The sequence below is a fragment of the Ranitomeya variabilis genome, chromosome 5 (assembly GCF_051348905.1).
Source record: "Ranitomeya variabilis isolate aRanVar5 chromosome 5, aRanVar5.hap1, whole genome shotgun sequence".
Taxonomy (NCBI): domain Eukaryota; kingdom Metazoa; phylum Chordata; class Amphibia; order Anura; family Dendrobatidae; genus Ranitomeya; species Ranitomeya variabilis.
The window spans coordinates 552904920-552928747 of record NC_135236.1 but is presented as its reverse complement, the minus strand read 5'-3'; positions in this window follow the sequence as shown (position 1 = coordinate 552928747).

The window sequence follows — 23828 nt, the reverse complement described above, 5'->3', positions numbered from 1 at the left end:
GCCTGTTCCCTCGGTAAGGTGCAGGCTGCGTCGGAGAGGTGAGTATAGCAATATTTTTTATTTTAATTCTTTATTTTACACATTAATATGGTTCCCAGGGCCTGAAGGAGAGTTTCTTCTCCTTTAGACCCTGGGAACCATCAGGGATACCGTCCGATACATGAGTCCCATTGACTTGTATTGGTATCGGGTATCGGTATCGGATTAGATCCGATACTTTGCCGGTATCGGCCGATACTTTCCGATACCGATACTTTCAAGTATCGGACGGTATCGCTCAACACTAATCAGGACCCAGATGTATCTTCTAACTCATCACCCCCTACAAGTAAACCCCTGATTTAATAATTGTTAATTCTAAAATTTTAAAAAAATAGTTATGTCACTTGAATACAGATTACTTACAAGATTGTGGTTGAAAGATGCATATTCCTTATTTTTATTACTCATACCCTACATTGGATTTATGATTTCCACCCATACTTTCAGAAATGAATTGCTAATTAACCAATGGAAGGGAACAGTTTGACATGTTCTCGTATTTTAATCCATACAATGAGTCAGGTGACATTTGTGAGGATTTACCTCTGAGACACGTCAAAGTCCTATCCTTACCTCTGAGCATTCAGGACAGGTTGTCAGATTCTTGTTACCTCTCTACTGGCTTTTCATTTGATTTTTAATGATTATCCCAAATATAGACAATTGATAGAATATTTGAGAAGCTAGTTAGGTAAATAATGAAATGTCATAGGAATAACAGTCTTTTATGTCACTAACGATATATTGACTTTACTTATTTTCTAGGTTGTAAATTGCAAAAACATACAATCATCTTACATAATACATAAGTTTATGTCTTAAAATAAACTACAGAAAATATAACATTTCCCTAAAACAAGAATTGCAGGGGAAAGGAGAAATAGAGGGACAAAAATGATAAAACGTGAAGGCAGCTATAATAAAAATAAGGATATATAAAAATAAGGATATAATCTGAATATTGATATTCAGAAGAATGGTATGTAGTTGCAGCGCCCCCACTGCCGCAGGGCCGAGGGGTACCCGGTACCGGGCCTCTGAGTCTCTGCTCTGGGGTTGTCACGGTGGCTAGGCCCGGTCCGTGACCCTGCTGAGGGGCACACAATAAAAGGTGATGGTATGGTGCTGATGTTATGGTGCGGTGTAGTGCCGGTCGCGGTCAATAACGAGGACACCAGGATGCAGTCTCTTTACCTCTTTACTGAAAGCTTCTGAGTCCTCAATCCGGAATATGGTTAACCGGGCTGCGCAAGTCCGGCCGGTCCGATGGCACCTCCAGGGTTCCCTTTGCAGGTGGAAATCTGTGCCTACCTTCCTGCGCTTGTGTGTTGTGGTCCTCCCCTGCTGTGCTTACGGGATAGTCCCCACAACTGTTGTGTCTGTTTCTCGTGTTCCCTCACAACTCGATTCTGATGTTCTCCCTCTACGTCCCCCTGATCTTACGGTTAGGACGCACCCGTATGACGGGGAGGCTCGGAGCTCTTCCGGGACTCCAGCGTCGCCCCACTCCTGTTGTTACCCCCCTGTGTCTTCCTGGGTCTGGGTGAGACAGCCCGCCTGTAACTGACTGTCCTGCCGTAGGTTTGAAGTTTGGCTTGGAGCTCTATACTTCCTCGGCGTTCTGGCCACCGGTTATGCGCCTCAATAGGATGTTGCCTCGTCTTACAGCACGACTCCTACTGGTATTCTCCTTGTTGCGTTGATCTTGTTTCTCACTCAGCACAATAAACCTCGCTTCTTGTCCTTTCTTGGGGTACCGCCGCTATATCGTGCAGGCACGGTCCCGTAACGTTCTCTCTGGTTGCTAGGCCTCTGTCAGGATCCCACCCCTGACAGGGACCCCTCTGAATCTTCCCCTACAACACCCTCTGCCACAAGGTGTTGCCTGGTTCCAACCCAGTCAGCTTTCTCTCTAACTTCCTGCCTAACCCCCAGTTTTACCAGATTGTGAGGAGTGGCCTAATAAATAGAACCCTTAGCTCCCCCTGGAGGCCAGACTGTGAAATGTATTGGTGTCTGTGATACCTGGTCAGATGAACTCCTTCAGTGCCATGGGACGTACCATAGCCCCCCTTAGCGGCGGAGCAACAGTACTGCAATGACCAGGACTGTTGGGCGCTGCATAGTTATACACTGAGTCATTTTTTTAAAGCACCACTTCTGCATATTTTTTTTCACCACCCCAGAGTGATATCACTAATGCATGTCTTTAGTAGTGGCGCTGCTTAACTCCCAACACACCATCTTGTGACTGCAGCTCCTGACCGCAAGTCAGAGTCACAAGCTTGCGATGTAAGGGTTAAGGGTTTACCACAACAGAGAGGGGTCAAAATACCGCAGCATCTGATTTCACATACTCCTGCACTGATTAGAAGCATGTCTCCTTCGTATTAAACAGTGCAGGTTTCTGCTAGCAATGCAGGGGTTAAACTGTTCAGCTTAGAGTTTCTGAAGCCTTCCTGCCTGGATGAACCCAGCTGCTCAGTATTGGCCACTCCTCTCTCATATATATATATATATATACACTCACCTCAGGCAATTTGGATTGCTAGTGTTAAGCCTTGTACTGCCTGACGTGGAGTGGAGGAATTGGTTGTTGGTAGAGACGATTATCTGGTATGTGTATATTCATACACTTCCCTGGATGGGTAAGGGGGACAGATATAGAGCTGATTCTGGAGTTTAGCAAGGTATGTGGCCCCGGTGTCTTCACCATCAGAAGTAATCCAGGATGCAGGGATAGTCTGGGCATCCCTAGCATTATTGACAGGGAAGGAGCCCTTGGCTCTAGGTAATCTGACAACAGAGTTGTTACAGTAAGTCTATGCAAGCCTCATTCTGGCTTACATTGAGAAGTGACTGTCAGTCCACCCAGAAAACACTGGAAAGATCAAGCAAGTCAGAACCAGCAGAAGACGACTGGATTAGCACTATAACAGATAAAGTAAGTGACTAGTAAGTATTCCATGATAGGCAAGGAAAATCCATTAGTTATACCACTAACAGCACAGTTACCTATATAAACAGCAAAATTAGGCTCATGATATAGTGTATAGTAAAAGCAATGCCAATACCTGCCAACACAGCCTGCAGACTCTCATGTATGTTTGACTGAGTAGCATGAGTTTATATTTCTAAAGGTCTTTCAACCCTTCTAGCCACCTTTTATCAAAATTGCCTGTGAATCTGACAACAGTGAAACATGTAATGCGATACAGATACTGATCTCACTTAAAGAGAACCTGTCAGCAGGATTGTGCTCATTAACCTACAGACAGTGTCACGTTAGCGCCATTATACTGATTACAATGATACCTTGGTTGATGAAATAGTCTTGTGGTTGTTGTTTAATCTTAACCCCTTAGTGACAGAGCCAATTTGGTACTTAATGACCTAGCCAATTTTTTGTGACATATTGTACTTCATGTTAGTGGTAACATTTCTTCGATATTACTTGCGATTATTTATGAAAAAAATGGAAATATGGTGAAAATGTTTAAAATTTAGCAATTTTCAAATTTTGTATTTTTATGCCCTTAAATCAGAGAGATATGTCACACAAAGTAGTTAATAAATAACATTTCCCACATGTCTACTTTACATCAGCACAATTTTGGAAACAACATTTTTTTTTGTTAGGGAGTTATAAGGGTTAAAATTTGACCAGCAATTTCTCATTTTTACAGTACCATTTTTTTTTAGGGACCACATCACATTTGAAGTCATTTTGATGGGTCTATATGATAGAAAATAACCAAGTGTGACACCATTCTAAAAACTGCACCCCTCAAGGTGCTCAAAACCACATTCAAGAAGTTTATTAACCCTTTACGTGCTTCACAGGAACTGAAACAATGTGGAAGGAAAAAATGAACATTTAACTTTTTTGCAAACATTTTAATTCAGAACCATTTTTTTTATTTTCACAAGTGTAAAAACAGAAATTTAACCATAAATGTTGTGCAATTTCTCCTGAATACGCCGATACCCCATATGTGGGGGTAAACCACTGTTTGGGTGCACCGCAGAGCTTGCAAGAGAAGGAGCGACGTTTGACTTTTTCAATGCAGAATTGGCTGGAATTGAGATCGGATGCCATGTCATGTTTAGAGAGCCCCTGATGTGCCTAAACAGTGGAAATGCTCCACAAGTGACACCATTTTGGAAACTAGACCCCTTAAGGACCTTAACTAGATGTGTGGTGAGCACTTTTAACCCCCAAGTGCTTCACAGAAGTTAATAACGTAGAGCCGTGAAAATAAAAAATCGCATTTGTTTACACAAAAATGATCTTTTTGCCCACAAATTCTTATTTTCCCAAGGGTAACAGGAGAAATTTGACCATGAAAGTTGTTGTGCAATTTCTCCTGAGTGCGTCGATACCCCATATGTGGGGGTAAACCACTGTTTGGGCGCACTGCAGAGCTTGGAAGAGAAGGAGTGCCGTTTTACTTTTTCAATGTAGAATTGGCTGGAATTGAGATCGGACACCATGTCGCGCTTGGAGAGCCCCTGATGTGCCTAAACAGTGGAAACCCCCCACAAATGACATCATTTTGGAAACTAGACCCCTTAAGGAACTTATCTAGATGTGTGGTGAGCACTTTAAACCCCCAGGTGCTTCACGGAAGTTTATAACGTAGAGCCGTGAAAATAAAAAATAACATTTTTTCTACAAAAATGATCTTTTTGCCCCAAAATTTTTATTTTGACAAGGGTAACAGGAGAAATTAGACCGTGAACATAGAGCCGTGAAAATAAAAACTCCTTGCATTTGCAGAGCTCCTGATGTTCCTAAACAGTAGAAACCCCCCACAAGTGACCCCATTTTGGAAACTAAACCCCCCAGAGAGCTTATCTAGATGTGTGGTGAGCACTATGAACCCCCAACTGCTTCACAGAAGTTTATAATGTAGAGCCATGAAAATAAAAAAATATATATTTTTTCTACAAAAATGATCTTTTCACCCCCAAATTTTTACTTTCAGAAGGGTAACAGGAGAAATTGGACCCCAAAATTTATTGTGCTATTTATGCTGAGTAGGCTGATACCCCATATGTGGGGGTAAACCACTGTTTGGGCACATGGCAGAGCTCGGAAGGGAAGGAGTGCTGTTTTGGAATGCAGACTTTGATAGAATGGTCTGCGGGCATTATGTTGCATTTGCAGAGCCCCCCATGTACCTAAACAGTAGAAACCCCCCACAAGTAACCCCAAGGAACTTATCTAGATGTGTTGTGAGAACTTTGTATGCCCAAGTGCTTCCCAGAAGTTTATAATGCAGTCGTGAAAATTAAAAAAAAAAAAAAAATTCCACAAAAAATATTTTTTTAGCCCCCAAATTTTTATTTTCTCAAGGGTAACAAGAGAAATTGGACCACAAAAGTTGTTGTCCAATTTGTCCTGAGTACACTGATACCCCATGTGTGGGGGGACCACTGTTTGGGTGCATGGCTGAGCTCGGAAGGGAAGGAGTGCCGTTTTGGAATGCAGACTTTGATAGAATGGTCTGCGGGCGTTATGTTGCATTTTCAGAGCCCCTGATGTACCTAAACAGTAGAAACCCCCACAAGTGACCCTCAGTTTGGAAACTAGACCCCCCAAGGAACTTATCTAGATGTGTGGTGAGAACTTTGAATGCCCAAGTGCTTCACAGAAGTTTATAATGCAGAGTCGTGAAAATAAAAAATATTTTCTTTCTACAGGAAAGATTTTTTAGCCCCCAAGTTTTTATTTTCACAAGGGTAACAGGAGAAATTGGACCCCAAAAGTTGTTGTCCAATTTATCCCGAGTACGCTGATGCCCCATATGTGGGGGTAAACCACTGTTTGGGCGCACGGCAGAGCTCAGAAGGGAGGGAGCACCATTTGACTTTTTGAGCGCAAAATTGGCTGTGGCGTTTAGAGACCCCCTGATGTACCTAAACAGTGGAAACCCCCCAATTCTAACTCCAACCCTAACCCCAAAACACCCCTAACCCTAATCCCAAAGCTGACCATAACCCTAATCAAAACCCTAAACCCAACACACCCCTAATCCTAATCTCAACCCTAACCTCAAAACCTAACCCTAATCCCAATACACCCCTAACCCTAATCCCAACCCTAACCTTAATCCTAATCCCAAACCTAACCCTAATCCCAAATGTAACCCTAATGTCAACCCTAATCCAAACCCTAATCCCAACTCTAACCCTAACTTTAGCCCAAACCCTAACTTTAGCCCTAAACCTAGCCCCAACCCTAACCCTATCTTTAGCCCCAACCCCAAACCCTAGCTCTAACCCTAATCCTAGCTCTAACCTTAACCCTAGCCCTAACCCTAACCCAAGCCCTAACCCTAGCCTTAACCCTAAGGCTATGTGCACACATTGCGGATTTTGCTGCGGATCCGCAGCGTTTCCGCAGCTGCGGGTCCGCAGCAGTTTCCCATGAGTTTACAGTACAATGTAAACCTATGGGAAACATAATACGCTGTGCCCATGCTGCGGAAAAAACCATGCAGAAACGCAGCGGTTTACATTCCGCAGCATGTCACTTCTTGCTCCATAATAGAAAACCGCAGGTATAAAACCGCAGGGGAATCAGCACAAAAACCGCGGTACATCCGCGATAAATCCGCAGGAAAAACGCAGCGTTTTGGCCCTGCGGATTAATCAAATCCGCTGTGGAAAAATCCACAGAGAACCATTCTACATGTGCACATATCCTAACCCTTCCTCTAACCCTACCCCTAACCCTACCCCTAACCCTACCCCTACCCCTAACCCTAATTGGAAAATAGAAATACATACATTTTTTTTATTTTATTATTTTTTCCTTAATAAGGGGGTCATAAAGGGGGCGTTATTTACTATTTTTGTTATTTTGATCACTGTGATAGGATCTCACAGTGACCAAAATAAAACAAGAGGAAGAATTTTCCTCTGCCAGCCGGCAGATCATGGCGGGTGCACTGCGCATGCGCCCACCATTTTCTTACCAGAGCAAGAAGCCGGTGGCCAGCAGAAGAAGCAGGAGGACCCAGGGACACCGGTAAGTATAACAGGGTCCCCAATCCCCCTATTTCTCTGTCCTCTGATGTGCAATCACATCAGAGGACAGAGAATGACATCGCTTTTTTTTGTTTTGGGGTCGCCGGTAAACAGTTAATTACCGGCGATTGCAAAACAGGGGTCGGTAAAAACCGACCCCGATCATGTTCTTTGGGGTCTCGGCTACCCCCGGCACCCGTGACCCCAAAGATCGCCCGGTTGCCGGGCGGCGGGCGCACTGCTCATGTGAACGCCATTTTGTTCCCGGAAAAAGATGGCGGCGCCCATCGGGAGCCATGAGGAGCACCGGGGGAGATAGGTAAGTATCGAGGGGCGATCTGGGACCCCATTTCTCTGTTCTCCGATGTGCGATCACATCGGAGGACAGAGAAAGTAAATGGCAAATCGCGTTTTTTTTTTTGTTGCGACCGCCGGTAAACAGTTAATTACCGGCGATCGCAACTCGGGGGTCGGTAAAACCTCCCCTAATCATGTTCTCTGGGGTCTCGGCTACCCCTGGCAACTGAGACCCCAGAGAAATTAATTAACGGCGCTGTGGTTTAAGTAACTGCCGCCGTTAAAAGGCGTATCGGCGGTCGTTAAGGGGTTAATTTTCAGTTTTGAGTTAATGATATGCTATTCCAGAGCCACAAACATGGCTCTGGAATAGAAACCTCAACCCTATTGGTTTAATGGCCACAGGGCATTTTTATTATTATTAATATTATTATGCAAAATGCGTATATAATTACATATTTTTTTAATTCTGTTGCAATATACTATGCTAAACATGTTGTGAAATAACTATAATGGATCATATAATGCATCTCATGTAGCAATTAAAAAAATACTTTTAGGCAAATGTTTTTTGGTATGATATATGAAATGTTCTGAAACAGCAGCAGAAAATACTGGGAAATTTGTGAGATGCATATTTAGGATAGGATATTCCATGACATGCACTGAAATGATAAGCAGGTTCTGGCGATACAGAACATAGTACAGGCTTTACTGTACCATGTACGACACACTTTATATTTAGAAATGACAAGTGTGACTCTTTGTTTAACAGATATGTCAATACGTTCGCTCAGGACTTACCAGGACAAAGCTCAGGAGCTGGAGTAAGCTCTATATCTTACTTATTTCATATGGAACAAGAGACAAGATTTGCTCTACTGATGTTCAAAACATGCAACTAACAAATTCTGATTTATATGAATTTTACCTATTATCATTTTCACTGATTGTTAAAAAACAAATGTGAAAAACCTAATGAATCATTAAAAGAATTATCACCGGCACTGGAATTGAAGACATCATCACTCTTCTGTTACAATACTGCTGGATTGGCTGCAGCAATTAGCTGACTTATCAAATCTAAAAAAAAAAAAATGTTTGGTTTTCCTAAATAAAAATGTTACCGGGAACATGAATGGAGTAAAAATAACACATTTGGCTTCAATGAGCCAAGCAGGAAGAACATCTCTGACATTCATATGCCCTAACATGGCATTAATCTATAAAATGGCATTTATATTACAGGACTTGTGAAGATGAAGAACAAAAAGAAACATTTAAGCACAGTTCCACTCAGAAACAAGCCAAATTCATTAAGAGGCAAACGCCACTAATGAATTCAGCATCTCCAGTAAGTGTTGAGCCAGAAATGCTACTCCAGTTTGGCACTGGAGTATCAGTTCTGGAGTAGAAAATGCTGGAAGTTTTGATTAATTTGATAGGGCGCCTAGTCATCCCTGCCCAGACTCCTCCTCAGCTTTGCACATTTCGGTGGTGTGAAAAAGCATTTTGTGCAGCTTTGTATTTGTACATTTTGCAACTTTTTAAAGATTTTATATCAATTTTGTGTTGTAAAAGCTTTGCTGATTTGGCCCCTTAGACTGTTCCATTCTGACACACAGGCTAACGTCAATGAAATAATAATTGAGTTGGTTGTTTACACATAGAAAATCATGACACTGTTTCAGAGAAAAAGTTCTGAACATTTTTGTGTTAATTGTCGACATTTGTATCAGCAACCTCATGACAGAGAGGTGAGGGATATGGTTGTTTTTTTATTTTTGTTTTATTACAGAAGACAAGGGCTTTGGTGTAATGAGCATTAGGTGAGTATAACAGTGTTTGTTATTTTTAAATAAAAATGGCCACTCCATTACTAAGCCATGGGCTTGATGTCACCAGACAATACAAAGGTGACATCAACCCCACAAATATGAACCCCACCTGTCACCACTAGGGTTGAGCGACTTTCATTTTTTTAAGATCGAGTAGGGTTTTGGGAAACCCGATTTTGTCCAGAGTCGAGTCGAGTGCAGTCGGCCGATTATCGCTAAAAGTCGGGGATCGACCGAAACACGAAACCCAATGCAAGTCAATGGGGAAGCATAGTCGGCAGTGAGTGGAGGCCAGGAAAACACCTACAGTGCCCATTTTAATGCCAAAAACATCCATTCTTGTTTCTGAAGCTTGCCAATCTTAATTAACTGTATAATAATAGTTGGGCATAGGGAATTGGGGGAAAGTTGTGGGGGGAGTAGGGCTGGCTCAAGTTTTTCGTGGGCCCAGGAAATGCGGACTACGTCACGGCGGTGTTGCAGGGAAAGGTAAGTATTTAAAAGTTGCAAGTGCTGTGATCCTGAGCAAGCAGGGGGGGCCCACTCGTTCGCATTGCCACTGGCACAGGGCCCCTCAAAGTACGGCGGTGTGTTTGCATGGCGGGGGCGCCTCCCACCAGCAGCGACACTTTTGCGTACTCTGAGGGGCCCTGTGCCAGTGACGTCGCCAACGAGTATGCCCCCCCACCTGATGAAGGAACCTGCACTTTCATCTGCACCTTCCTCTTTGTCCCTGTGTAAGGTGGTATAACATGCGGGAAGGGGAACCTTACTTTCAGCAGGGACAGATTCTGGCTGTGTAGAGTACAAGGGGAATGTAGTGGTCTAGGTCAATGTACCAGCAGACTCATTTAGCAGTGGCTGGGCAATGGGCAGGATGAGGAGGAAACAGATATAGGGCCAAAGAATAAAGTAGGCTACATGCAGTTCAAAATTGGTAACAGGACTAAACAGGCGGCATTGCTTTGTTCAGTGGAGTAGCAAACCCAAGAGCAGCAGACACTGTTTCAAGGGCCTAACCACACTAGTAGGCCAAATGCAGTTTAATATCTGATAGTATAGGGCGAAAGCCAGAATGTGGAAGCTCAGCTTTGTTCAGTTGAGGACAACACCAGGGAGGGGCAGACACCTTTAGTAGGCCGGAAAAGCCTATTGCATTTTTTAAAATGGTAATTTGGAGCAGAAGGTTGAAGCTCAGCTTTATTTAGTTGAGGGCAACACCAGGGAGGGGCAGAAGCCGTTAGTAGGCCCTAACCACCATTTTTTTTTTTTAAACCACATAATGAGAGCCGGAAGGTTGAAGCTCAGCTTTATTTAGTTGAGGACAACACCAGGGAGGGGCAGAAGCCGTTAGTAGGCCCTAACCACCAATTTTTTTTTTTTTAAAACCACTTAATGAGAGCCGGAAGGTTGAAGCTCAGCTTTATTTAGTTGAGGACAACACCAGGGAGGGGCAGAAGCCGTTAGTAGGCCCTAACCACCATTTTTTTTTAAAAACCACTTAATGAGAGCCGGAAGGTTGAAGCTCAGCTTTATTTAGTTGAGGACAACACCAGGGAGGGGCAGAAGCCGTTAGTAGGCCCTAACCACCATTTTTTTTTTTAAAACCACATAATGAGAGCCGGAAGGTTGAAGCTCAGCTTTATTTAGTTGAGGACAACACCAGGGAGGGGCAGAAGCCGTTAGTAGGCCCTAACCACCATTTTTTTTTTTTTTAAAACCACTTAATGAGAGCCGGAAGGTTGAAGCTCAGCTTTATTTAGTTGAGGACAACACCAGGGAGGGGCAGAAGCCGTTAGTAGGCCCTAACCACCATTTTTTTTTTTTAAACCACATAATGAGAGCCGGAAGGTTGAAGCGCAGCTTTATTTAGTTGAGGACAACACCAGGGAGGGGCAGAAGCCGTTAGTAGGCCCTAACCACCATTTTTTTTTTTAAAACCACATAATGAGAGCCGGAAGGTTGAAGCTCAGCTTTATTTAGTTGAGGGCAACACCAGGGAGGGGCAGAAGCCGTTAGTAGGCCCTAACCAAAGTTGAAGGCCAAATGCAGTTTAATTTCTGATACTATAGGCCGAAAGCCAGAAGGTGGAAGTTCCGATTTAGACAGTGGAGGACAATTTGAATTAGGGACTGCAGACAGACTTAGTAGGCTGTCCCCTGTGGACCATGCATCCACCACATTAACCCATTGCGCCGTAATGGACACGTAATCTTCCGTGGCCATGCCTACAGGTCCATGCGTCTGTTGTCAGGTGCACCTTTGTACTCACAGATTGCCAGAGTGCATGGACAATGCGGTCTTCTACATGCTGGTGGAGGGTTGGGATGGCTTTTCTCGCAAAAGAAGTGTCGACTGGTTAGCTTGTAGCGTGGTACAGCGTAGTCCATCATGGCCTTATTAATAGTAAATAAAATATATAACTAGGCTCTATGAACTTTTAAATAGGTTCCAGGGGTACACGGGCAGCATTGGTGTGGTCAGTGGAGGAGTATTGCAAGTAGGGGCTGCAGACAGGCTATCAAAGGCCTAAAATAACAAACAGTAGGCAGTCATGGCAGTTTTACATCGGTTACATGGATACACAGGCAGGCACTCCAGGCAGCATTGTGCTCAGTGGAGGAGTATTGCAAGTAGGGGCCGCAGACAGGCTATCAAAGGCCTAAAATAACAAACAGTAGGCAGTCATGGCAGTTTTACATCGGTTACATGGATACACAGGCAGGCACTCCAGGCAGCATTGTGGTCAGTGGAGGAGTATTGCAAGTAGGGGCCGCAGACAGGCTATCAAAGGCCTAAAATAACAAACAGTAGGCAGTCATGGCAGTTTTACATCGGTTACATGGATACACAGGCAGCTAGGTGGTGAGTGGAGGAGTATTTAAAGTAAGGACCGCAGACAGGCTATCAAAGGCCTAACATAACAAACAATAGGCTCATGGCAGTTTTACAGCGGTTACATGGATACACGGGCAGGCAGCTTGGTGCTGAGTGGAGGAGTATTTAAAGTATGGACCGCAGACAGGCTTCGAAGGCCTAACACAATAAAATGGGCTGGCTGTAGGCACTTTAAAATTGGTTCCAGGGGTACACGGGCAGCAGTGGTCTGGTCAGTGGAGGCCTAGTGGAAGGAGGGACCGCAGACAGGCTTCGAAGGCCTAACACAATAAAATGGGCTGGCTGTAGGCACTTTAAAATTGGTTCCAGGGGTACACGGGCAGCAGTGGTCTGGTCAGTGGAGGCCTAGTGGAAGTATGGACCGCAGACAGGCTTCGAAGGCCTAACACAATAAAATGGGCTGACTGTAGGCACTTTAAAATTGGTTCCAGGGGTACACGGGCAGCAGTGGTCTGGTCAGTGGAGGACTAGTGGAAGTATGGACCGCAGACAGGCTTCGAAGGCCTAACACAATAAAATGGGCTGGCTGTAGGCACTTTAAAATTGGTTCCAGGGGTACACGGGCAGCAGTGGTCTGGTCAGTGGAGGCCTAGTGGAAGTATGGACCGCAGACAGGCTTCGAAGGCCTAACACAATAAAATGGGCTGGCTGTAGGCACTTTAAAATTGGTTCCAGGGGTACACGGGCAGCAGTGGTCTGGTCAGTGGAGGCCTAGTGGAAGGAGGGACCGCAGACAGGCTTCGAAGGCCTAACACAATAAAATGGGCTGGCTGTAGGCACTTTAAAATTGGTTCCAGGGGTACACGGGCAGCAGTGGTCTGGTCAGTGGAGGACTAGTGGAAGTATGGACCGCAGACAGGCTTCGAAGGCCTAACACAATAAAATGGGCTGGCTGTAGGCACTTTAAAATTGGTTCCAGGGGTACACGGGCAGCAGTGGTCTGGTCAGTGGAGGCCTAGTGGAAGGAGGGACCGCAGACAGGCTTCGAAGGCCTAACACAATAAAATGGGCTGGCTGTAGGCACTTTAAAATTGGTTCCAGGGGTACACGGGCAGCAGTGGTCTGGTCAGTGGAGGACTAGTGGAAGGAGGGAGCGCAGAAAGGCTTCAAAGGCCTAAAATAACAAACAATAGGCTCATGGCAGTTTTACAGCGGTTACATGGATACACGGGCAGGCAGCTTGGTGGTCAGTGGAGGAGTAGGGACCGCAGACAGGCTATCAAAGGCCTAAAATAACAAACAATAGGCTCATGGCAGTTTTACAGCGGTTACATGGATACACGGGCAGGCAGCTTGGTGCTGAGTGGAGGAGTATTTAAAGTATGGACCGCAGACAGGCTTCGAAGGCCTAACACAATAAAATGGGCTGACTGTAGGCACTTTAAAATTGGTTCCAGGGGTACACGGGCAGCAGTGGTCTGGTCAGTGGAGGACTAGTGGAAGTATGGACCGCAGACAGGCTTCGAAGGCCTAACACAATAAAATGGGCTGGCTGTAGGCACTTTAAAATTGGTTCCAGGGGTACACGGGCAGCAGTGGTCTGGTCAGTGGAGGACTAGTGGAAGGAGGGAGCGCAGAAAGGCTTCAAAGGCCTAAAATAACAAACAATAGGCTCATGGCAGTTTTACAGCGGTTACATGGATACACGGGCAGGCAGCTTGGTGGTCAGTGGAGGAGTAGGGACCGCAGACAGGCTATCAAAGGCCTAAAATAACAAACAATAGGCTCATGGCAGTTTTACAGCGGTTACATGGATACACGGGCAGGCAGCTTGGTGCTGAGTGGAGGAGTAGTGCAAGGAGTGTCTGTCCCAGTACTCCCAAAATATAAATAGATGTTAATGTCTCGCAAAACAACCAAAACAAAAAAAAAGATGGCATACTTAGGTACAGGGGTGGGCTCATCTGCTGTGTTTCTGACATAGTAATTTGGCAGTAACTATTTAATGGTGCCAATATAGGACACAGACACAGACTACTTTAAGTTGCATCATAGATGTCTACAAATTTGTATTGTCAGTGCCAGACATTGAATGATGTCAGCGAATAGACTAAAGATTGGTGGAGCTGTGCGACATAATTTTGCACGTAGTAGAGCCCAGTTTGAGCTGGGGTAGGGGGGAACTCTCTTGAGGCCGGCGGGACCGCCCCAGGGCCACTCATGTTACAACGGTGTGTCTGACGTTGGGTGCGCACCACCACCGCCAGAGACACTACATTGTACTATGAGGGACCCAGTAGCAATGCCGTCAACCAAAAGCGAGCACACCCACCTCTTCAGACAAACAGCAGTCTCACGGGTGCTTGCGCCAAGTCGCGATACCACGGCCCCGTGTGGGGAGTTTGGCCATTTAGGGAGGTGTAAACATGTCGTATGCTGTACAATCTGCAGCAGCAAATTAGACATTAGAAAAGTAATTCACAGGCAAGAGCTTTTCATAGGAAAGCTAGGTGTCGGCCGGGCAAGGTGGGGCAAAAGATTTTGAAATCCAGTTGTGGTTCATTTTAATGAATGTTAGATCGTCAACATTTTGGGTAGCCAGACGAGTCCTTTTTTCGGTTAATATTGACCCTGCAGCACTGAATACTCTTTCTGATAGGACACTTGCTGCCGGGCAAGCAAGCTCCTGCAATGCATATTCTGCCAATTCTGGCCAGGTGTCTAATTTGGAGGCCCAGTAATCAAATGGGAATGACGGTTGAGGGAGAACATCGATAAGGGATGAAAAATAGTTAGTAACCATACTGGACAAATGTTGTCTCCTGTCACTTTCAATTGATGCAGCAGTACCTGTCCTGTCTGCGGTCATAGCAAAATCACTCCACAACCTGGTCAGAAAACCCCTCTGTCCAACGCCACTTCTGATGTGTGCACCCCTAACACTCCTAGTCTGCTGCCCCCTGGAGCTCGTGTGAGAACGATCACGTGCGCTGTGTGCTGGGAATGCCTGAAGCAAACGGTCAACAAGAGTTGATTGTTTGGTTGCTAATATTAGTTCCAAGTTCTCATGTGGCATAATATTTTGCAATTTGCCTTTATAGCGTGGATCAAGGAGGCAGGCCAACCAGTAATCGTCATCGTTCATCATTTTCGTAATGCGTGTGTCCCTTTGTAGGATACGTAAGGCATAATCCGCCATGTGGGCCAAAGTTCCACTTGTCAAATCTCCGGTTGTGATTGGTTGAGGGGCAGTTGCAGGCAAATCTACGTCACTTGTGTCCCTCAAAAAACCAGAACCCGGCCGTGACACGCAACCAATTTCCTGTGCCCCCGTGAAAGTTTCCGCATTAAAAATATACTCATCCCCATCATCCTCCTCGTCCTCCACCTCCTCTTCGCCCGCTACCTCGTCCTGTACACTGCCCTGACCAGACAATGGCTGACTGTCATCAAGGCTTCCCTCTTCCTCTGGTGCAGACGCCTGCTCCTTTATGTGCGTCAAACTTTGCATCAGCAGACGCATTAGGGGGATGCTCATGCTTATTACGGCGTTGTCTGCACTAACCAGCCGTGTGCATTCCTCAAAACACTGAAGGACTTGACACATGTCTTGTATCTTCGACCACTGCACACCTGACAACTCCATGTCTGCCATCCTACTGCCTGCCCGTGTATCCTCCCACAAATAAATAACAGCACGCCTCTGTTCGCACAGTCTCTGAAGCATGTGCAGTGTTGAGTTCCACCTTGTTGCAACGTCTATGATTAGGCGATGCTGGGGAAGGTTCAAAGACCGCTGATAGGTCTGCATACGGCTGGCGTGTACAGGCGAACGTCGGATATGTGAGCAAAGTGCACGCACTTTGAGGAGCAGGTCGGAGAACCCAGGATAAGTTTTCAATAAGCACTGCACCACCAGGTTTAAGGTGTGAGCCAGGCAAGGAATGTGTTTCAGTTGGGAAAGGGAGATGGCAGCCATGAAATTCCTTCCGTTATCACTCACTACCTTGCCTGCCTCAAGATCTACTGTGCCCAGCCACGACTGCGTTTCTTGTTGCAAGAACTCGGACAGAACTTCCGCGGTGTGTCTGTTGTCGCCCAAACACTTCATAGCCAATACAGCCTGCTGACGCTTGGCAGTAGCTGGCCCATAATGGGACAACTGGTGTGCAACAGTGTCATCTGCCGATGGAGTGGTTGGCCGACTGCGTTCTGTGGAAGAGCTGTAGCTTCTGCAGGAGGACGAGGAGGAGGAGGAGGGGGTGCGAACGCCTACAGCCAACTGTTTCCTAGACCGTGGGCTAGGCACAACTGTCCCTAAATTGATGTCGCCTGTGGACCCTGCATCCACCACATTCACCCAGTGTGCCGTGATGGACACATAACGTCCCTGGCCATGCCTACTGGTCCATGCATCTGTAGTCAGGTGCACCTTTGTACTCACAGATTGCCTGAGTGCATGGACGATGCGCTGTTTAACATGCTGGTGCAGGGCTGGGATGGCTTTTCTGGAAAAAAAGTGTCGACTGGGTAGCTCGTATCGTGGTTCAGCGTACTCCATCAGGGCTTTGAAAGCTTCGCTTTCAACTAACCGGTAGGGCATCATCTCTAACGAGATTAGTCTAGCTATGTGGGCGTTAAAACCCTGTGTACGCGGATGCGAGGATAAGTACTTCCTTTTTCTAACCAGAGTCTCATGTAGGGTGAGCTGGACTGGAGAGCTGTAGATCGTGGAACTTTCGGGTGTGCCGGTGGACATGGCAGACTGAGAGACGGTTGGAGACGGTATTGTTTCCGCCGGTGCCCTACATGCAATATTTCCTCCTACAAAACTGGTGATTCCCTGACCCTGACTGCTTTTGGCTGGCAAAGAAACCTGCACAGATACTGCCGGTGGTGCGGAAAATGGTGGCCTTACAGTGACGGAAGGGATGTTGCGTTGCTGACTAGCTTCATTGGCCGAGGGTGCTACAACCTTGAGGGACGTTTGGTAGTTAGTCCAGGCTTGAGAATGCATGGTGGTTAAGTGTCTATGCATGCAACTAGTATTTAGACTTTTCAGATTCTGACCTCTGCTTAAGCTAGTTGAACATTTTTGACAGATGACTTTGCGCTGATCAGTTGGATGTTGTTTAAAAAAATGCCAGACTGCACTCTTCCTAGACTCTGATCCCTTTTCAGGGATTGCAGACTGAGCTTTAACCGGATGGCAACGCTGTGCTCCAACAGGTTTTGGCTTTGACACGCGTTTTGGTCCAGATACGGGCCCGGCAGATGGAACCTGTTGCGATGTTGATGCCTGCTGCGGCCCCTCCTCCACCTCCGCTTCTGAACTACTGCCGCCTGCACCCTGTTCCCCCAATGGCTGCCAATCGGGGTCAATAACTGGGTCATCTATTACCTCCTCTTCGAGCTCGTGTGCAACTTCGTCTGTGTCACTGTGTCGGTCGGTGGTATAGCGTTCGTGGCGGGGCAACATAGTCTCATCAGGGTCTGATTGTGGATCTGTACCCTGAGAGGGCAATGTGGTGGTCTGAGTCAAAGGAGCAGCATAGTACTCTGGCTGTGGCTGTGCATCAGTGCACTCCATGTCAGAATATACTTGTAATGGGCATGGCCTGTTAAATGTTTCACTTTCTAAGCCAGGGACGGTATGTGTAAAGAGCTCCATGGAGTGACCCGTTGTGTCGCCTGCTGCATCCTTCTCTCTTGTTGTAGTTTTTGCTGAGGAGGACAAGGAAGCGACTTGTCCCTGACCGTGAACATCCACAAGCGACGCGCTGCTTTTACATTTACCAGTTTCGGAAGAGGAGGCAAAAGAGCTAGAGGCTGAGTCTGCAATGTAAGCCAAAACTTGCTGTTGCTGCTCCGCCTTTAAAAGCGGTTTTCCTACTCCCAGAAAAGAGAGCGTTCGAGGCCTTGTGTAGCCTGACGACGAAACTGGCTCCACAGCTCCAGACTTAGGTGGAATATTTTTATCCCCACGACCACCTGATGCTCCACTACCACTACCATCATTACCAGCTGACAATGAACGCCCACGACGACCTCTTGCACCAGACTTCCTCATTGTTTTAAAATCTTAACCAAAGTAACTTTATTTGTTGCTATCAAACAACTTACACGGTGAGCTATAACTTCAGTATGATTTCAATATCCCTTAACAGGTTGGTGAGACCACAAGGAAAATCAGGCACAATGTTACACACTCTGTTTTCTGTGGCACAAAATCACAGAGATGACACACACGCAGGACTGTCACTCAAGCACTAATGTCAATATTAATCTCCCACCTAATTTATTTATTTTTTTTTCTCAGGGAGACTTTAGAAACCAAATAATATTAAAAAAAAAAAAAAAAAAGGCTTTCTATGGCCCACAATTAGAGAGAGAGAGGTGGCACAACCAGGAGTCAAGACTGGCGCACAAGCTGAAAGGGCAATATTACTCTCCCACTGTTTTTTATGTTTTTTTTGTTTTTTTCAGGGAGACTTTAGAAACCAAATAATATTAAAAAAACCAAAAAAAAAAAAGGCTTTCTATGGCCCACTGAATGAGAGGGAGAGAGGTGGCACACCCAGGAGTCAAGACTGGCACACAAGCTGAAAGGGCAATATTACTCTCCCACTGTTTTTTTATGTATTTTTTGTTTTTTCAGGGAGACTTTAGAAACCCAATAATATTTAAAAAAAAAAATAAATAGGCTTTCTATGGCCCACTGAATGAGAGGGAGAGAGGTGGCACACCCAGGAGTCAAGACTGGCACACAAGCTGAAAGGGCAATATTACTCTCCCACTGTTTTTTTAGGTTTTTTTTTTTTTTTCAGGGAGAATTAGAAACCAAATAATATTAAAAAAAAAAAAAATAGGCTTTCTATGGCCCACTGAATGAAAGGGAGAGAGGTGGCACACCCAGGAGTCAAGACTGGCACACAAGCTGAAAGGGCAATATTACTCTCCCACTGTTTTTTTATGTATTTTTTGTTTTTTCAGGGAGACTTTAGAAACCCAATAATATTTAAAAAAAAAAATAAATAGGCTTTCTATGGCCCACTGAATGAGAGGGAGAGAGGTGGCACACCCAGGAGTCAAGACTGGCACACAAGCTGAAAGGGCAATATTACTCTCCCACTGTTTTTTTAGGTTTTTTTTTTTTTTCAGGGAGACTTTAGAAACCAAATAATATTAAAAAAAAAAAAAAAAAAAAAAAAATAGGCTTGCTATAGCCCACTGAATGAGAGATAGCACACACAGCAGTGGCACACAAGCCCTTACTGAGGCCAATATTTTTCTCCCACTGATTGATGTAGTGTTTTTGTGTTGAGGTAGAATTTAGAACACAAATCACGGAAAAAATAAATAGGCTTTCTATGGCCCACTGAATGAAAGGGAGAGAGGTGGCACACCCAGGAGTCAAGACTGGCACACAAGCTGAAAGGGCAATATTACTCTCCCACTGTTTTTTTATGTATTTTTTGTTTTTTCAGGGAGACTTTAGAAACCCAATAATATTTAAAAAAAAAAATAAATAGGCTTTCTATGGCCCACTGAATGAGAGGGAGAGAGGTGGCACACCCAGGAGTCAAGACTGGCACACAAGCTGAAAGGGCAATATTACTCTCCCACTGTTTTTTTAGGTTTTTTTTTTTTTTTCAGGGAGAATTAGAAACCAAATAATATTAAAAAAAAAAAAAATAGGCTTTCTATGGCCCACTGAATGAAAGGGAGAGAGGTGGCACACCCAGGAGTCAAGACTGGCACACAAGCTGAAAGGGCAATATTACTCTCCCACTGTTTTTTTATGTATTTTTTGTTTTTTCAGGGAGACTTTAGAAACCCAATAATATTTAAAAAAAAAAATAAATAGGCTTTCTATGGCCCACTGAATGAGAGGGAGAGAGGTGGCACACCCAGGAGTCAAGACTGGCACACAAGCTGAAAGGGCAATATTACTCTCCCACTGTTTTTTTAGGTTTTTTTTTTTTTTTCAGGGAGAATTAGAAACCAAATAATATTAAAAAAAAAAAAAATAGGCTTTCTATGGCCCACTGAATGAAAGGGAGAGAGGTGGCACACCCAGGAGTCAAGACTGGCACACAAGCTGAAAGGGCAATATTACTCTCCCACTGTTTTTTTATGTATTTTTTGTTTTTTCAGGGAGACTTTAGAAACCCAATAATATTTAAAAAAAAAAATAAATAGGCTTTCTATGGCCCACTGAATGAGAGGGAGAGAGGTGGCACACCCAGGAGTCAAGACTGGCACACAAGCTGAAAGGGCAATATTACTCTCCCACTGTTTTTTTAGGTTTTTTTTTTTTTTCAGGGAGACTTTAGAAACCAAATAATATTAAAAAAAAAAAAAAAAAAAAAAAAATAGGCTTGCTATAGCCCACTGAATGAGAGATAGCACACACAGCAGTGGCACACAAGCCCTTACTGAGGCCAATATTTTTCTCCCACTGATTGATGTAGTGTTTTTGTGTTGAGGTAGAATTTAGAACACAAATCACGGAAAAAATAAATAGGCTTTCTATGGCCCACTGAATGAAAGGGAGAGAGGTGGCACACCCAGGAGTCAAGACTGGCACACAAGCTGAAAGGGCAATATTACTCTCCCACTGTTTTTTTATGTATTTTTTGTTTTTTCAGGGAGACTTTAGAAACCCAATAATATTTAAAAAAAAAAATAAATAGGCTTTCTATGGCCCACTGAATGAGAGGGAGAGAGGTGGCACACCCAGGAGTCAAGACTGGCACACAAGCTGAAAGGGCAATATTACTCTCCCACTGTTTTTTTAGGTTTTTTTTTTTTTTCAGGGAGACTTTTGAAACCAAATAATATTAAAAAAAAAAAAAAAAAAAAAATATAGGCTTGCTATAGCCCACTGAATGAGAGATAGCGCACACACAGCAGTGGCACACAAGCCCTGACTGAGGCCAATATTTTTCTCCCACTGATTGATGTAGTGTTTCTGTGTTGAGGTAGATTTTAGAACACAAATCACGGAAAAAATAAATAGGCTTTCTATGGCCCACTCAGTGAGAGATGGCACACACAGGGATGGCACTGTAGCAGAAATGCCAATCTTAATCTCCCACAAAAAAAAAACAAAAAAAAAAAAAAAACTGTCCTACAATTACTATCTCCCTGCAGTAATGTAAGCCAGGTATGGCAGGCAGCAATAGGAGTGGACTGATGCACAAATTAAATAAAAAGTGTGGACAAACAAAAAAGATAGCTGTGCAGAAAGGAAGGAACAAGAGGATATGTGCTTTGAAAAAAGCAGTTGGTTTCCACAGTGGCGTACACACAGCAATACAGCTATCACGGAGCCTTCTAGGGCAGCCCAATGAGCTACAGCGCTGAGGGGAAAAAAAAAAAAAAATAGCTTCCACTGTTCCTGCACACCGAAGGTGGTGTTGGACAGTGGAAATCGCTGCAGCACAAGCGGTTTGGTGGTTAGTGGACCCTGCCTAACGCTCTCCCTGCTTCTGATGAAGCGGCAGCAACCTGTCCCTAAGCTCAGATCAGCAGCAGTAAGATGGCGGTCGGCGGGAACGCCCCTTTATAGCCCCTGTGACGCCGCAGACAGCAAGCCAATCACTGCAATGCCCTTCTCTAAGATGGTGGGGACCAGGATCTATGTCATCACGCTGCCCACACTCTGCGTTCACCTTCATTGGCTGAGAAATGGCGCTTTTCGCGTCATTGAAACGCGACTTTGGCGCGAAAGTCGCGTACCGCATGGCCGACAAGCACAGGGGTCGGATCGGGTTTCATGAGACGCCGACTTAGCCAAAAGTCGGCGACTTTTGAAAATGATCGACCCGTTTCGCTCAACCCTAGTCACCACTACAGGGTAAGTGGGAAGAGCAGGGCAAAGCAGCAGAATTGGTGCATCGAAAAGATGCGCCTTTTCTGAGTGGCTGCGGGCTGTTATTTTTAGGCTTGGGGGGCCAATATCCATGGCCCCTTACCAGCCTGAGAATACCAGCCGCCAGCTGTCTGCTTTAGCAAGGCTGTTTGTCAAAAAATGGGGTGGACCCCGTGCCGTTTTTTAAAGTTATTTAAATAAAAAAATTAGAGTGGGGACTCGTCTATTCTTGATAACCAATCTTGCTGAAGCTGACAGCTGAGGGTTGCAGCCCTCAGCTGTGAGTGTTGCTTGGCTCGTTATCAAAAATACAGGGAAATCCACGCCGATTTTTTATCAACTTCTTTTTATTGAGTTTAAAAGCATATCAAAAAGGAAAGTTGTACATAATCTTAAAGAAACAGAGTTTAAGAGCATAATAAAGGAAAAGTTGTACATATCTTCGAATTAGCAGCATAAATGAATCGCCCGTCAGGGGAGTGGGGTACTCGCTACCGGGTCTGGTCACAATTAAAGGGGTGGTCATGGTGGCAGCTACCCGGTCCACGGCCCTGGGCACCCAAGTAAAAGGGACGGTCTTTAACCCCTTCCCGACCTGTGACGTCACGTAGGCGTCATGAAAGTCGGTGCCAATCCGACCTATGACGCCTATGTGGCGTCATGGAATGATCGCGTCCCTGCAGATCGGGTGAAAGGGTTAACTCCAATTTCACCCGATCTGCAGGGACAGGGGGAGTGGTACTTCAGTCCAGGGGGGGTGGCTTCACACTCCCATGGCTACGATCGCTCTGATTGGCTGTTGAAAGTGAAACAGAAAATCAGAGCGATTTGTAATATTTCACTATGAAAACTGGTGAAATATTACAATCCAGCCATTGCCGATGCTGCAATATCATCGGCCATGGCTGGAAAACCTAATCTGCCCCCCTCCACCACCAACGATCGCCTCCCCAGTCCTCCATCCTGTGCTCCACGCCCCTCCGTCGTCCTGTCCGCTCCCTCGTCCTCCTGTCCGCTTCCCCCGTGCTCCGATCCCACCCCCTCTGCTCTGATCACACCCCCATGCTCCGATCCCCCCCCTTACTTACTGAGCTTCCCGGAGTCCGTCCGTCTTCTCCACGGGCGCCGCCATCTTCCAAAATGACGGGTGCATGCGCAGTTCCAGCTACATTTTGATCACTGTGATAAAACCTATCACAGTGATCAAAATAAAAAAAAATTGTAAATGACCCCCCCCTTTATCATCCCCATACGTAGGGACAATAATAAAATAAAGAAATTTTTTTTTTCCACTAGGGTTAGTACTATGGTTAGAACTAGGGGTAGGGGTAGGGTTAGGGTTAGGGGTAGGGTTAGGGGTAGGGTTAGGGGTAGGGGTAGGGTTAGGGGTAGGGTTAGAACTAGGGTTAGCTGTCCTGGTTCCCAATGGCAAGGGAACGTAAGAAACATATAAGTAACGAACGAGCTCTCGGGTGATGGAAACTCGAGTTGACCGTGAGCTAAATCTACCACACAACTAACAGTAGCCAGGGAGCATACCTACGGCTTCCTATATGCCACGCGCCAGCCGGAGGACTAACTACGCCTGGTAGAGGAAGAAACAGACCTGGCTTACCTCTAGGGAAATACCCCAAAAGATGATAGCAGCCCCCCACATGTAATAACGGTGAATTAAGAGGAAAAGACATACACAGTATGAAAGTAGATATAGCAAAGAGAGGTCCACTTACTAGATAGCAGAAGGATACAAAAGAGGACTTCACGGTCAACTGAAAACCCTTTCAAAAACCATCCTGAAATTACTTTAAGACTCCTGTGTCAACTCATGACACAGGAGTGGCAATTTCAGCCCGCAAGAGCTTCCAGCTACAGAGAATTACAAAAACTGCAAACTGGACAAA